Source organism: Acomys russatus, chromosome 26 (genome assembly GCF_903995435.1).
Source record: "Acomys russatus chromosome 26, mAcoRus1.1, whole genome shotgun sequence".
Lineage (NCBI taxonomy): Eukaryota > Metazoa > Chordata > Mammalia > Rodentia > Muridae > Acomys > Acomys russatus.
The window spans coordinates 798,384-812,494 of record NC_067162.1 but is presented as its reverse complement, the minus strand read 5'-3'; the positions used below and the strand labels follow the sequence as shown (position 1 = coordinate 812,494).

General features: G+C 38.5%; 1 pseudogene; it reads left to right on the top strand.

The window, feature by feature from the left end:
- The window catches only part of LOC127209620 (heat shock protein HSP 90-beta-like), a 30,087-nt pseudogene extending 16,392 nt beyond the window's left edge, over positions 1-13,695 (top strand).
- The last annotated feature ends 416 nt before the right edge of the window (positions 13,696-14,111 follow it).

Sequence of the window (14,111 nt, the reverse complement as noted above, 5' to 3'; positions counted from 1 at the left end):
TTAGTGCCTGAGCTGTGGGTGTTCTGTTCAGGAAGTTGCCTCCTGTACCAATGTGTTCAAGGCTACCTTCCACTTTCTCTACTATGAAATTTAGTGTATCCATTTTTATGTTGAGGCCTTGATCCACCTGGACTCAAGTTTTGTGAAATGATGGTAGATATTGATCTATTTACATTCTTCTACATGCAGACACCCAGTTAGACCAGCACTATTTGGTTATGATGCTTTCTTTTTTTTTTTTTTTCCCCCCCACTGTATGGTTTTGGCCTCAAGGTGAAAAATTCATAATAACATTAGTTAATAGCCAGAAATTGGAAACAATCTAGATGTCTCTCAACTGAAGTATAAATAAAGAAAATGTGGTCCATTTATGCAATGGAATACTACTCAGTTACTAAAACAAGAACATTATGAAATTTTCAGACAAATGGATGGAAATAGAAAAGATCACCCTGAATGAGGTAACTCAGACCGAGAAAGACACACATATTATTCACTTATAAGTGGATATTAGCCATAAAGTATAGAAAAACCAGGCTACTAACCACAGACACAAAGATTCCAGGTAACAAGAAGGGCCCAAGAGTGAATGTTTGAATCTCACTCAGAAGAGTAGATAACCTAGACACCTGAAGTAGATGGTAGAAGACAACTGTGTAGGAGATGGATAAGGAGAGGAACAGAGGTGGGTATCAGGAGTGAGGAGGGAGAATGCTGGAAGAGAGAATGGAAGTCAGAGGGGTGCATCTCTGAGACAGGGGAGGCTTCTGGGAATCTACAAGAGTGACTGTAACTGAGACTTCTACCATTAGGAGATATGGGACCTGAAGAAGCCTCCTGTAGCCAAGCAGCATGTCTAGATATGTGAGAGGAATATCAATCCACTGACAAAACCTTTAGCCCAAAGTATGTCTTGCCTACAAGAAATATAGAGATAAAGATGAAGCAGAGATTGTTGGAATGGCCAACCAACTAATGACCCAATTTTAGAGCCATTTCATGGGAGAGAGTCAGCCCCTGACACTATTAATAATACTATGCTATGTTTGAAGACAGTAGCTTAGTGTAACTGTCTTTAGAGGCTTGATCCATCAGCTAGTGGCAACAGATGCAGAGACTCAGCCAAACAATAAGCTGAGAGAATTTTGTTTTGTTTTGTTTGAATAGTGGGAAAAAAAGACTGAGAGAGATAGAGAGATCAAGGCCACCACAAGAAGCCCTATGGGGTAAATCACCCTGGGCCCATTGAGGCTCACAGAGACTGAACCATGAACCAAAGAGCATGCATGAGATGGACCTAGACCTCCTACACATATATAGCAGACATGCAACATGTCCTTCATGTGGGTCCCTTAAAAATTGGAGCAGGTGCTATCTCTGACTCTGTTGCCTGTCTTTGATTCTTTTCCCCTTAGCTGGGCTGCCTTGTCTTAGCTCAGTGGAAGAGGATGCGCTTAGTCCTCCTGTGACTTGATGTACCAGAGTGAGTTGGTACTCATGGGGAGACTCCCTGTCTCTGAGGGTAAAGGAATGTGAGAATAAAGGAAGGGGTGTGAGGGTGTGACTGGAAAGATAGGAGTGAGGTGGCTGCAATCAGATTGTAAAGTGAGTAAAAAATAATAAATTTTTAAAAGAAAAAATGGGGTGGTGAATACTACATATCTACTTCTATAAGAATAAAGATAAGATATGGAGAAATTGTTCAGCAAGTTAAGTATTTGCTATGCAAGCAAAAGGTCCTGAGTTTGAATTCCCAAATTTCATGCAAATCCAGGCATAGTAGTCAATATAAATAATTCCAATCTTGTAACATATGATCATAGATGGTGATAATTTTTGCTCTCAGGCTAGCATGAGACACACTGACAATCAACAAAAAGACTGTTCCAAATAAGGTGGAGGGTGAAGACCAACATAAACATTGTCCCTTGATCTCCACATATGCAATATGGTAATATGTAGGTCCACTTATAAAAACTAATATGTTCATATGGAAATGCACCTGCATTATATGCACACTTATTACACACACACACACACACACAGAGAGAGAGAGAGAGACAGAGACAGAGACAGAGACAGAGACAGAGACAGAGACACAGAGATAGAAACAGAGACACACAGACTAAGCCATAAAACTGATAATGAGAGAGCACAAGTAGACAAGCTTGACTAATGAAGATACCTTGCTTAATGGAATTGTTTTTGTGACTGCTACTACTTTGTTTAATTATAAAATAAATCAGAATAAATGGCTAAATATAAAAAATAACCTCAATAATAGTCATAAACAAATACCTCGGAATGAGTTGAAATAGTAGAAGCATCATCACATCAAGGAATTATCAACAATAACTGGCTTCACACAGGTAACTGTGGTTCAGATTTATGTCTTCACACTTGTACAATAACCACCTTACTCACTAAGCTGTCTCTTTAGCACTTATCTTTATTTTCAAATACACTAACTACTTTATAAATTACAAAATGAAATGTAATTATCTTCAGCAATCACAGTACTGGGGGAGTCTTAGCACTGTAGTGTATGTAGTGTAATGTAAAAGCAAATTTCTCTATTTTTGACAGTCATTTTTCTTTTTTATTAATTTATTTATCTATTCACTTTACATCCTGACTGTAGCCCCCCTCCTCTCCACACAGCCCCCCCCTCTCACACATACCTTACCCCATTCTACATGATTCTCCTCAGAGAAGGGAGAAGTCCCCTATGGGTACCAATCCACCCTGACACATTAAATACCTGTAGGAATAGGCACATCCTTTTCCACAGAGGCTAGACAAGGCAGTTCAGTTAGGGGATCAGTATCCAAAAGGAGTATTATAGTCAGAGAAGGGCCCCACTCCAGTTGTTGGAGAAGCACATGAAAACAAAGCTACACATCTGCTACATATGTTCAGGGGCTGTAAGACTAGACCATGCATTTTTATTTGGTTGGCAGTCCAGTCTCATCACTTTTTTCTGTTTTCATGAGACCAAGAATTTTGAAGAGAAAAGAAACTAGATGTGATCAGAAGGAGCAAAGAGAACCCCTGAAATGGCAGTCATGCCTCAGAAGATGTGTGTCATCTTTTGAAGTGTCTCTTAGCACCTTCCGTCCACTGACACAAGACCAAGAACAATGAGGAACAAAAAGCAGCAATCATTTCTAGAGCAAAAATTATCTCATTTATCCATAAAAAAATCAAGACTCTCAGAAAAATGACTAATTCTGGAGTAGGAAATAGACAGGATAAGCCTAACTTCGCCAGATCGAATGTTTAGAAAATGCTCAGACTCTCAAAGTAATGTCAAAATATGGAGAGCAATCAGAAGACATGGCCATGAAATAAGGGTGTGCATTTCAAACATTGGTGAAAAAATAGTTCCACACATCTTGTTTATTTATACTTGCAATGGTTAAAATTTAATCAGACACTACTTGGAAATCACTGGAGAGCTCATTCCTATTTTAATGGCTACTTTACTTTAGTCCAGCTAATGAAATAATAGAGCTAAGATGATAATTTTATATTAAATCAATAGCATGATGAATAATAAAGTGCAACAGAGTTTAATATTGTCTAATATTAAAATATGCCCTATTTATCAAATTTAGTCATTGACCATGGTTACAAACATGAAAGAAACATCCAATCTTTACCTGCCTCTCATAGAACAGTGCCAAAAAGGCATTCGACCTAAATTTGACTATGCCTTGAGTTCAGCTGTCAATGTAGAGGAAACACAAAAGACAGGGACACTATGAAGTGTAACCTATAGATACAGTTGGTCAATTACAAACATGACAAACTCTAAAGGACAAAAATATGTAGATGCAATAAGGAAAGAAAGGTAGAAAAGAATGCATTAGGCCGAAAGAATCTTTGAAAGTGTTACTGAAAATCACAAGATACATATAGACCTTATCAAGATAGAGTTTTTAAAAATAACATTTATAGAGAATTCAAAATTTAAAACTATCAACAATGATGGAACTGAAATATTATTGAGGGTTTTGTTTTTGCTTTTATTTTCAAGACAGCATTTCTCCATGTAGCCTTGGATGTCCTGGATTCATTTTGGAGACCGGGATGGTTTTGGACTCACAGCAATACACCTGGCTCTCCCTTACAGAGTGCTGGAATTAAAAGTGTGTACCACCACATCCAGCTGTTGTTTATTTATATGTTCTGAAGATGATCATGTGATTTTATGAGTCTTTTCTTTGTAAATATCAACAAATAGATGTTTCATTTTATTTTGAGAGAATTTATTTTGAAAATATCAACAGATTGAATAGATAAATGATAGATAGATAGATAGATGATAGAAAGATAATAGATAGACAGATGATAGCTATATGACAGTTGATTGATAGATGATAGATAGATAGATAGATAGATAGATAGATAGATAGATAGACAGACAGATAGATTCCCCCAAAAGGAACAGGTGAAGCTGAAGAAATTTGAATAGATTGATTGATTAATCATCAAAATTCTGATTGGGTTAATGTACTAGAATTTTGAAAGAAACTATTATTGTGGAAAACCAGGTAAATGTCATACAGCTCTATACATCTTAATGGATAATATGGAAATGTACAGATTATATCTCATATATCTTACATCTTCATGGACTCTATCATATTGCAATAAAAATTCGACTAAGAAACACCATCACAAATGGTGTTTATAGATGTAACAACAAAGACCACGGATATTAAAAATTATCTGTTCAGTGGGTTCAAGGCAGCTCATTGCCATTTTACTTGGTCATATATTCTTCATTTTCTTTCTTTTTTTAAATATCATTTTTATTAATTATTTAATATTACATCTCAATTGTTATCCCATTCCTTGTATCCTCCCATTCCTCCCTCCCTCTCATTTACCCCCTACTCCCCTCCCCTATGACTGTGACTGGGGGGGACCTCCTCTCCCTGTATATGATCATAGGATATCAAGTCTCTTCTGGGTAGCCTGCTATCCTGAGGGCCACCAGGTCTCCCCATCAAGGGGACATGGTCAAATATGGTGCACCCAAGTTCGTATGAAAGTCAATCCCTGCTCTCCACACTCCACTCAACTGTAGAGACTGTCCTGTCAATTGGTTAGATCTGGGTAGGGGTTCGAAGTTTACTGCATATATTGTCCTTGGCTAGTGCCATAGTTTGAGCAGAACCCCTGGGCTCAAATCAGCCCATCATAATGTTCTTCTTGTAGGTTCCTAGGACCCTCTGGATCCTTCTATTTCCCCATTCTCCCATACTCCTCTCAACAAGAATCCCAATAGGATGTCCTCTCCTCTATCCCACTTTCATGATAAGTGAAGACTTTCATGGGTCATGCCCTTTGAGCTAGTGTCCAGTTATAAGTGAGTATACACCACTTGAATCTTTCTGCTTCTGGGTTAACTCCCTCATTATGATCATTTCTAGTTCAATTCATTTGTCCACAAATTTTGGGAATTTCTTGTTTTTAATAGCTGAGTAGTATTCCATAGCGTAAATGTACCACAGTTTCTTTATATGTTCTTCTACTGAGGGACACTTAGGCTGTTTCCATGTTCTGGCTATTATGAATAAGGCTGCTATGAACATGACTGAGCCTATTTCCTTGTTGTGTATTCTTCATTTTCTATGATATAGTGCAATGCATGTTTTTTATTTCTCTCCACTTGTGCACTTGTGAAAAAGCAAAATTTGGGTCTTGTATATGCCTACAGCTCCAGTCATGTGTATAGATAAAATATATGTGTATATTACTGGAAGTATGCACAGTGGATAAGCTACATATAGATGGAAAGGAGTGTTTGGAAAGACTGCATAAATACATTGACAGATGCATAAACCTAATGAAGGATTTTACTTCTAGCTAATGCAAAACCCCAATGGAAGTCACTTATCACCTAGCTAAGGACTTTGAATTATGGGGTATGGCAGAACCTTTGTTTACTAACACTTGTTTCACACAGCAGTGGAAGATTGAAATTCTGAGCTCTGTTAAAATCATTCTTCTCATAAGGTTTCTTAAGTTCATTAAACATGATGAGCACTCTGTATTACTACCTGGCAACTCTTAGGAGGCAGTCAACCTCTTCTCTCACTTGTCTCCAACAAAAAGACCCTCAGGAATGTGACGGCTTAACTCCAATGCATGGGTCCTACACTATGTGGAATAGAGAAGCATCATCTGGTGATGACTATGTAGTATGTGCAATAATCAAGCCTTTGTTGTCAAAACCCATGAAGATTCAGGGTTAGTTTTCTTCACTGCAGCAAAATATTTGCAAAAGCTACAAGATTCTCACATGTACTATCTGGCAAGACCTGCTTGATGGACAGGACCACTTGGGAATTTCCTTTATCAGGAGTAAGAATTGTCCCTAAAGAAGCCCAGAAAGAATTGATAAGAATACATAGTCAGAGGCTGTGAGAAGTGAGGGAACTGAGAGATATGGTGGAGGAGGAACCTATATGAGTAGAAAGATGAACAGAGGGACAAAAGAAGGCTTCAGAGGATGTGGGTTAGGAAAGTCCTCTAGATGAACATAATTGATTAAGATTTGCATGCATTATGAAAGTCAGAATATTCTCCACAGTTGAGTGGAGAGTGGGATATGACTTTCTCACGTACTCTGGTGCCTCACATTTGACCATGTCCCCTGGAGGGGGAGACCTGGTGGCACTCAGAGGAAGGACAGCAAGTAGCCAAGAAGAGACTTGATACCCTATGAGAATATATAGGGGGACGTAATCCCCCTCAAGAACAGTCATAGGGGAGGGGAATAATGGGAAAATGGGGGGGGGAGGAATGGGAGGATACAAGGGATGGGATAAACATTGAGATGTAACAAGAATAAATTAATAAAAAAAAAAGAAAAGAAAAAAAAAAAGAAAAGAAAGAGGATTCAGTGATAGTCTTAACAGTGGCCATCTATATTCTGGAATATCCACATGCTACTCAATGCACAAAGCTGGATACCTCAGAAATTCAGGTCTAGCGCTGAAAAGATGGAGAATCTACAGTCTTCAGTCTGCAATGGAAGGTGAGGATTTTCATGGTGGCAGCAGGAGCAAATATGGATTCTATCAAGGAACTAAGGATTTACTGATTATCCTTCAACCCTCCTTTTATCTGGGACACTCATTGGAGTGTGCCTTCCAGTCTAAGGGAGAGTCTTTCTCAGTTAATCATTTCTGGAAAGTCCCATTTATGCATACCCAGAAGAATATCTTTTAGTGAATTTCATCTCCTGTCCAGTTGGCAAACAAGGTGAAATAGCAAAGGAAAAAATGAGGCTAAAATAGAAGAGGAAAGGCATAGAAGAAGGTGCAGAGAGGCTGTTACAAAAAGGTATGATGGAGTCATAAAAGGGATGATATGACACTGAAATGGACTTATTACATGCTCTTCAGAACATTGACTAAAAAGACTGTGTGAGCACTGGTCCATGCCAAGGTCATGTATCTATCCTACCCTGCAAACTGAGCTGTGCCAGAAAAATCCCTGACAGGTGGGCACATTCCTGCTTCTCAATTCCTTGCCAAGAAGCCACCTTCAGAGCTTTGAAATATCAAACCAGGTCCATGGTCAGCAGGTTTTCCCCTTAGTAAGCAACAGTGTTCATCTCCAGGGTGGGGTGCTGACTGCAGAGCATGAATCAATAATCACTCTTATCAGGTCTTACAAGACCTGACTTCGCAAAAGAGGTTACCTGAATTTCTGAAGTCTTCATCTGAAGTTCTCTTCTGTTGTTAAAAGAAAAAGAACCCGTGAAAACCCAAAGCGTTACATCTTTACTTGGTACCTACCCATGTGACAAGAATAAAAATTATAATTTAGCACTTTAGCATATGATGCAAGCTTCTCATGGGACTTTGTGTACATTAGATTTTACATCAGTGGTGAAAATAATAAGAAATCATATGGTAGAAAAATAGTCCTTATTTACAAAGACAAGTTTTAGTGGTTGTTCCTTTGGTATTAATTGGATGAGGAAGGTGAGAGTTGTAGTAATGTAAACCAGACACAATTAGGCAGCAATTAATTATCCTGACATAAAATGACAGAGGACTGGGGAGAATGATGGAGATTACTAGGAAAGGAAAAAATCAAGGATTTAGAGGGTAACACATAGAAGTTGAGCCACTGAGAGGAGTAAAGAAGAAAGAAAACACATGAACACATGGATGAGGAAATGCTTAGTGCTCCCTCTTCTCCCTCATGTTAAAATAAAAGAGATTGCAGAAAGTACATGTCAATATGTAAGAGGATAGAATGAGAATTATTAGTGTTTGTACAGTGCTTTTTTTCTCCTGTCCATTCCTGGCTGTTTATTTGAAAAGTTGCCCTGCAGAATGTCAGGTTTTGTTAGGATCTGGGCAGAGTAAGATTGTGATGCTCCTGCATAGCTCGGATCATCCTGTACTATTTGTGAATGTGGAAAACTGAAGTTGGATGAAATGTCTTGTTTTACATATCTCTCTTTGATGTGTGCCTAAAACTAATGGATTATGATGCTGGTTTAATGTAGAAGAAAATCTCTATCTAGCCTCTATGTCACACATACAACTATGGTCCTGTTATTTTTACACACTCCCCCTCCAGTGATGGAATGAACAGTGCCTCTGGCTGTCCATACTTCTGTTTTGAATAACGTCTTTATGAGAAAGGCCTGGTCCTATACTTCCCTTTCCATCTTTTTGAGACCAAAAGGAGATAGTACATGGCTGTTTTTATCCAGCAGAACCAAACAACCTATTGAGGATGAGATGGTAATAGGCATTTTTTTAGAAGGGTGGTGGATTGCTGGTCATTTGAATAAACCCAGATTCTCCAATGTAAGTTTTGTATCAGAAGACTCTTTATTTATCTTTTAACTATAATTGATTCTTTGGTAATCTTATATCATGTACCCTGATCACACTAACCTCCCAGTATTACCATGTCTGTTCCCTACCTCAGTACCCTTCCCCCAAAAGAAAAAGCAATTCTATTTTGTGTTGCCCATATATTCATTGGAATATGGCCTAAATAGTGGCCAGCCTCCTAGGAAGGATGAAACTTTCTTTGCCTGTATCCATTCCAGAAGCCATTAACTGAGGTTAGCTGTGTATAGGCCAGCAAGGGATGGGGCCAGCTCTACTATGAGAAGTGGAGCAAATGGTTCTTGTTTGCTTCTCCCTACTTTTCTCTTCTGTATGTGTCCTGTCCATTAGCATTGACAGGTTGCCTTAACTGAAGTTTTCATATTGGAAATGACTGTAAGGAGATGGAACAGCAGGAAAAGAAGAAGGTTGGAGTGTTTGTTACCTAAGCACTCTTATAGTGAGTTGTCATTGGTTGGCTGTGTCCCTTCTCTGGAGTTGATGGCTCTACCAAAGGACTTGTCTGTGATGGTTAATCTTAGTTGTTAATTTGATATCTGGGAAGAGAGAACCTCAAATAAGGAATTTCTTCAATCAGATTGGCATGTGGCTGTGGCTGTAGAGCATTTTCCTAATTGCTAATTGATGTAGGAGGTCCTAGCCTACAATGGGTGGCATCATCCCTAGGAAGAAGGCCTGGGCTATATAAGAAGAGGAGTTGAGCAAGCTAGAGGGAGAAAGCCTATAAGCAGACTTCATCCATGGCCTCTGCTTCAGTTCTAGCTTCTAGGTTCCTGCCTTGACTCACCTTGATGATAGATTCTGAACTGTAAACCAAATAAACTCTCTCCTCCCACAAGTTGATCCAAGTCAGTGTTTCATTACAGTAATAAAAAAACAAAGCAGAACTTAGTCTCTGTGCTGAATGTATCTGTCTCTGGGTTGTTTTCAGTTGGGAGATTTCAAATTGCTAGTTCTATCTAATTAGATGTTATGAGTCTATTTAAATTAATTGCTTATTTATTTGATTTTGGTTGATCATAGATATATAGAAATGCATCCATTTCTTTTAAATTTTCCAGTGTGGTGGGCTATAGATTATTATGAGACTGATACACTGCCCATTGCACTACAAAGGTGATGGAATATAGATTTTTTTGAAATTGGGACTTGATTACAATGGCCCTTTCTTCCAGTTCTTCCTTCTAAACACTCCCATATGCGTATTTTTAATGTATGTGCCTATAAATCTTGGAATATCTGGTTTGGGTTGTAAGCTTTTCCTTTTAACCTTTTCTTTTGTTAAGTTGGATCTTCTCTCTTTTTTTGTTTAAGGTTTATAAAGGTTTGTCAATTTTTAAAAGAACAATCTCTTCATTTCACTAATTTTCCATATTTTTATTTTATTAAGGTGTAATCAGGAAGCTTGGTCATAGGATTAGAATCTGCTCATGGTTAGTAACTTCTGTGTGAAGTATCAATAGCAGCTTATTATTAAAGGACTTGTTATTTCAGAAGGCTTCCTAAAATATAAACCTTTATGTATATTTTTAAAAGTTCAAATCAATTGCCCTATAATGAGGCAAATGTAAAAAACAGTTTTAGGGTTGTGTTAGCTCTTTTGCACTTGCTAGCCAGTGAGGGTTCATAAATCTCCAAATATTACAGAGTATTTCCTTTGCTCTTGATTACCTTTGGTAAGATCATATTTATGAAGACAGTGCATACTCGAGTCATAGAAAACAGGTAAATCATGCTGTCTCTGACCTGAATGTTACACCCATACCAGCTAGCTTTCCCAGTAGTATAGTTTCTATGCATGTAACTGAGAAAAGTAATCTCCCACATTACTTAACTGTGAACACTGAAAGCTACAGTGATAACCAGCCTGACAAGACATGACCTCTGGTTGAAATTATGTAACGTGTCATGGAAGTAACCAACTTTTTTCTGATTGGACTTAGGAATCTTTCTACAAGATGGAAACTTTGCCTCATACTATTATCAGGGCCAAGAACTTGTGGTTATAAGGTACCTAAAGGAGAACCTAGTATTAGTTAACTAAGTGGACATAGGATTAAACTGAGCCCTATTGGTACATCCTTATACTCCTAGCACATCTTGCAAAACTCATCAGAGAAGCCTCTTCTTACAGTGGATAGTGATTAACATAGAGATCTACAGCTGGGCAAGGTATAGCAAATAAGAAACTGTAGAGGGCTCAGTCCTAAATGGAACATCTATATTATACCACTTCCTGAAAAGACTGAGGGATCATCATGGAAGAATGATGGAAAGACTGTAAATACCATAGTTAGTGGGGACTACCAGGAAATAGTTGGACCTGGAAAAGGCAGGTACAAAGCTCTACTGCTGGTTGAGGTGCTATTAGTGATTTATAGCTTCTAGGGGAGGGAGAGCTAATTTTCTTCAAGGATGTGACCCCTTGCTAAATTTACTGCGCTCTACTGTACAGCCACATACCCAAGCTATATGGGCAACCCAAATTGGATTCAGTAAGTTAAAAGGAAAGAAATGATACAAATTTGAATGAGTATGGAAAGTGGAGGTCAATCTTTGGGGAGTTTGGGGAGGGATAATAAGTGCAATTAAAATATAATGTATAAAATTCTCAAAATTAATAAAATATTTTTTAAAAGAAAAGTCTAGCCTCAATCCTTGAGCTGTTCTGACAAATGCTAAGTAGACAAGAGATGAGTAGTCTTCATTTAGTAAAAAGTGTCAGCTTTGTGAGCAGAATAAATTTGTGCATATTTAAGGCACCAAGTTTTAAGATGGTTCATTGTATAGCAGTAGATAATCAGATAAACAGCAATTATGTTGGTATTTGATATCTGACTTCTTTTGTATACTCACTCTCTTCCCAGTTAGAAATACAGACAGGAAAAGGAGCTATGTTCATTGGATTTGCCTTAGAGAATCGATCATTCAGCAGTGGGATTTCAGTCCCTTCTCACACAGGCATTTTATAACACCCGTTCAGGCATTCACCAGTCTTAGGTGGAAAGCATTATTATCCACATCCATCAGGTAAAGAGACCATAGAGGCAGGAGGGAGATGGAGTAACAAACACCAGATCATTCATATTATTTTGAGTCAACGAGGGGGTCCAGAATTCAATCCTAGGCTCACAAATCTCCAAGTGTCCCTCAAGGGCACAGGACTGTTCTATCTTATTACAAGCTGAGAACATCTAGCCGGAAAAATCTTAAACCACAAATTCCAAAGCTTTTTGAGCCTTAAACATGGACAACAATGAAAACCTCCACATCATCAAACTTTGTCTTGTGAACAGGGTTATTTAAAACATTAAATAAAAAATTGTCTTTGGGCTGTCTATGTGAGTTAGATATACATAAAACACCTCTGACATTCTTTAGCTTTAGATATGTCAATATGCATATGCAAATATGCCAAAATTCAAAAAAATATAACATCTAAAGTACTTCACACCCTGAACCTCTTGAACAGGGCTAGTTATCCTGTCTAATTTTCACAAAATGCCTCGATTCTTCAACACTGTTCATATCACCAGCTTTTGATCTGTGTCATCAGCACTATTCTTTTTTTGTTTTGAAAAGAACACTACCATTTCCTGGCTGTCCCTTACTGGTTCCTATTCACCAGGTCACAGTGATTCTCTGGGAATGTGTTGTCTTTCAGGTTGACGACTGCGGACCTGAGTGCTTTTCACCTGTGTTTGTCCAAAGAAAAGAGATTGTTGACCAAGGTCTCTCCCATGATATCCTGGAACCTTATTGTGTTTACTATACTTCATATCCACAGAATATGTGCTCCTTTTGGTCATAGCCATGACAGGCCATTTATTAAACATACCCTTCAGCTATGATGTCATCAGTGACTAACAAGGGTTTTCTGAATGTCAGAATGCATGCAGATCCATTCAGGCAAAAGGATTTACTTACCTGGTAGTTCTTTCCCTCATTAATTCCCAATTTATTTATTTGTGGTATTGGAGGTGGCACTCAAGGCTTTGCAAGTACTCTGTCACCAATTCATTCCTGATTCCCTTCATATTTTATTTGAAAGACCTTAACCCCTCCTTATTGTTAAGGACTATAAACAGATTAGTTACTCAAGCTTGTTTTGTACACGTGTGTTCCTGTTTGTGTGAGTACATGTGTGCATGTCTGTGTGCATGCACATGGAAGCAAGTGGTCAACCTCAAGCATCATTCCTCATGAGCCATCTATCTTGATTTCTGAGACAAGGCTCTTATCTGGGACTTGGAATTGATTATTTGGCTGGACTGGCTGACCAGTGAGTGCCAAGGACCTACCTGTCTCGTCCTCCTTAGTGCTGGGGTTACAAACCCATGCCACCATATCTGGAACTTTTTACCTGGGATTTGGAAAATGAGCTCTAATCCCATTGCAAATACAGCAAGTGATTAACTGACTGGGAGATCTCCATAATCTCCAATGTTTTATTTTTTGAGACAGGGTCTCATGTAGCCTTGGCTGGTCCTGAACTTAAACTTCGTTTCCTAGTTGAACTGTTTATGGTGCTATAGTGGTTTGAATGAGCTGTTGTCCCTCATCAGTCTTGGACATTTGGATACTTGGTAGGCCCATTTAGGAAGGCTTAGGAAGTTTGGTCTTGCTGGACAATGTGTGTTGATGGGGGCTTTTGAGGTTTCAAAATAATGTGATGTTTCCAATATGCTCTTTCTGATTCCTGTTTGTGGTTCTAGATGTGATTTCTCAGCTGCTGATCCAGTTGCCAAGTATGTCAGCCACTGTCCCTGCCACTATGAATCCTAACCCTTTGGACAAATAAACTTCAGATAAGCATTTTTTTCTATAGCTTGCTTTGGTCATGCTGTTTTATTCCAGAAAAAGAAAAGTAATAGTTTGCCTAGTGTGCAAACTGCAGGTGGCTGATCCCATGGGCCTAGTTTTTCACACACTATTGTTCAGTCTCTTATATCTTGCTAATGACCATGTTCACTGTACCTAACTGCTGGCCTATTCCTAGAAAAGTGTCTGGTAGGTGGTGAATAAATGGTTCCGTGGTTAAGAGCACTGGTTGCTTTTCCAGAGGACTCACGTTCAATTCCCAGCCTTTCCTCTACTGCTTCAACAATCTGTAATTCCAGTTCCAGAAGATCCCATACCCCATTCTGGCCTCTGTGGGCACCAGACATTCATGACATGCATAGACATATGTATAGGCAAAACACCCGTGCATATAAA